This window comes from Lemur catta, chromosome 17 (genome assembly GCF_020740605.2).
Source record: "Lemur catta isolate mLemCat1 chromosome 17, mLemCat1.pri, whole genome shotgun sequence".
In the NCBI taxonomy this organism is placed as follows: Eukaryota; Metazoa; Chordata; class Mammalia; order Primates; family Lemuridae; genus Lemur; species Lemur catta.
This window is the reverse complement of record NC_059144.1, coordinates 45340242-45342961: the sequence shown is the minus strand read 5'-3', so window position 1 is coordinate 45342961 and position 2720 is coordinate 45340242.

Below are 2720 nucleotides of genomic sequence, written 5' to 3'. Positions count from 1 at the left end.
TGGCCAGCCTCGGTCATCAGTCACCGTTCTCTCTCCTGCGAACTCACAATTATCATCATCATCATTATTTTCATATCAGCACTCAACTAGCAATCCTCTGGAATTGACACAAACTTTCTCTTATCTCATTCTTCACCCAAATAAATGGCTCTAGTTTCACACCAGCAGGATACACCTATTTGAAAAGGTGATTACTGTGGCCCTCCCCCCAAGAAGAAAAAAAATACACACCTTCTCCTCCCCTCCCCTTTTTTTTTCTTAATCTATGGGACCAATTCCTTCTTCTTGGGATCAGAACAGTGGTTCCCAACACTGAAAGCAATGGGGACACATTTAACAAACACTGAAGCTGGGCCCCATCCCAGGCAGGGTAAGGCAGAATCTCGAACGGTCTTGGCATCAGTACTTGAAAGCCCTTTTAACCTTCCCACGTGATTCCAACTTAACAAGGTTGAGCTGCTGGGTTTTGATACCACGTGGGGGCTGTTTCTAAGGACTCAGAGTGAGTTCTCTCTAAGGGTGGTGGTAAGGCTTTTGCTTAGTCATCTAGGTATTGTTATTTTTATCTCTCACAGAGAGATCATTACGTTTTTGTTTAATCACCCAAACAAGAGGTGTGTTATTATTTTATAACCCCATTTAACGTTCAAACCTAGAAGCTTAACACTGATGGATACTAACTAGTAATCTCAAGAATAAAACTGATCTTATTTCCTATTTATTAAAAGCATGATACATTGGATGTTTTAGAAGGAAAAATATTGCCTAATATAAAAGAGGGGTTTTTTTGTTGTTGTTCATTTCAAGAAACACTGGCTATTTCTCTTGGGGCATAGAATAGATATCTGGCCTTTTGCTTGTGCATGCTAAGCATGTGAATCCCTGTCCTGTGTTTAGAAAATCTGCCTACGATGGCTGTTGAAAGATCAGACACATGTTCTCATCAATTCCTGGCAGCTGTGCCTTGAGCATGCAGCTAAGCTCAGCCTACTGAGTGCTGCTGAAAGAGGTGCACTTGGGGTTCATTTCTAAGGTGGAGCCCGGCTCCAATATCCAGCGTGCAGAGTGGTGGCAGCAGAGTCCCCCAGCATGCTGGCGAGTGTCGAGAGTGGCAGGAACAGGGCTTCCCCTGTCTGTCACCAAGTTTGTGCTCAGACTGGAACACTTGACTCCTGCCCATCCCCCCAGCCGAGCACTAACTCCCTGTTGACTCCACGAGCTAACTAACACCCTTTCCATCAATGCATTTTCTGCTTTAACAAATGAAACATTCCTAATTTGGCATGCTTTTAATAAAGACAAAAATAAACAAATAAGAATAACTTTAGCTTAAGGAAGATTCCGTATTTCTGTATTATCCGCCAATGTGATGTTTATGTCTTTGGAGATGATATGGGTTTAGGATAGAACTCTGGCTTTTCTTAAAAGATCTGGCCATATTGGTCTCACTTCTCCATGTGACACCAATTGGCTGGACCCCAAGAATGACTGTTCCTTTAGAAATAGACCTGAATGCTCTTCTCACCCCACATGGGGTGCTTGACATATTTCCATTACTTGCTTGACTCCTATAAGCTACTAAATGTGTTACTCCTGATAAATCTATATCCCTGTTTGTTCCAGAAAAATATTTTTTTGTACTGTATAAGAAAATATTAAATGTACCGAACTAATTCAAACTACAAGTTCAGAGTAAAGAAAAAATAAATTCATGTAATAACAATAATAACGTCTTTAAAAAACATACATACATTTTCTATGCATTGACTTGCTAAGGATCTAAGTATTCTGTTAGAGGTAAAAAATGAGGAAATATTTGGGAAACAAGATAAGTTATACAAGTCCTAGGATCTAGAAAATAAAACTGAACATATTTCTCAGAGGAGTCATAACTATTCTTGATGCTAAGAGCAGATAAAAATTTCTCATATGGATTCTAAAACAGAAGAAAAGAAGAGAAAGTGTGGAATGTACCAAAAAAAAATGTCTTGAGTAATACCTTCACAATAAACATGAGGACTATTTCTAGAAACCTATTTCATTTAATCTTATAAACCAGTTTCACTAAAGTGGCTTGGCGAGAGGATGGGTTATTAGTCCAGTAACTGAAATCTCTGCCCACATGTTTTAATCAAAGGAACAACTTTAGAATACCTGTGATAGTGGAAATCTGTTGTTTGTGCTACCCTCACCTCTCTTTTGTTAAGGATTCTTGCAGGGGCACCTCCCTGACTCTTGGCCTGTGTACTTTGGGTGGAGCTGTCTCCACCCTTGGTTTCAGGAGGGGGTCTGTGATTCAGGCCTGGCCAAACACAGTATCACATTGCCCTGGGATTATTATGAAGGTTATTTTTCAAAATCCTGTAAAGAATAGAAGAATATATTTAAAAATTACCACTTTGTTATTTTGGCCACAATTACAGACCTAGCTGTCTGAGTTTAAGAAGCCTTGTCTGTCCATTTCGTTGAATGACCTAAATGTGTGAACTTTCCGTTTTTTATTCCCAATGAACAAGGATGTCTTTCAACATGAGATTTTATTCCCATTGAAAACACTGGTATAACTTCAAACATGGGGGACAATATGTTGGATAATGTTTGAATACGGATTTAAATAATCCCCTCCTAGTAATTGTCTTTGCATCAGAGTGCACGATACATGCAGGTTGCCTCTGTCATACGCATTTAATATTTTTTCTGTGCTTTGACAATGTAATTGA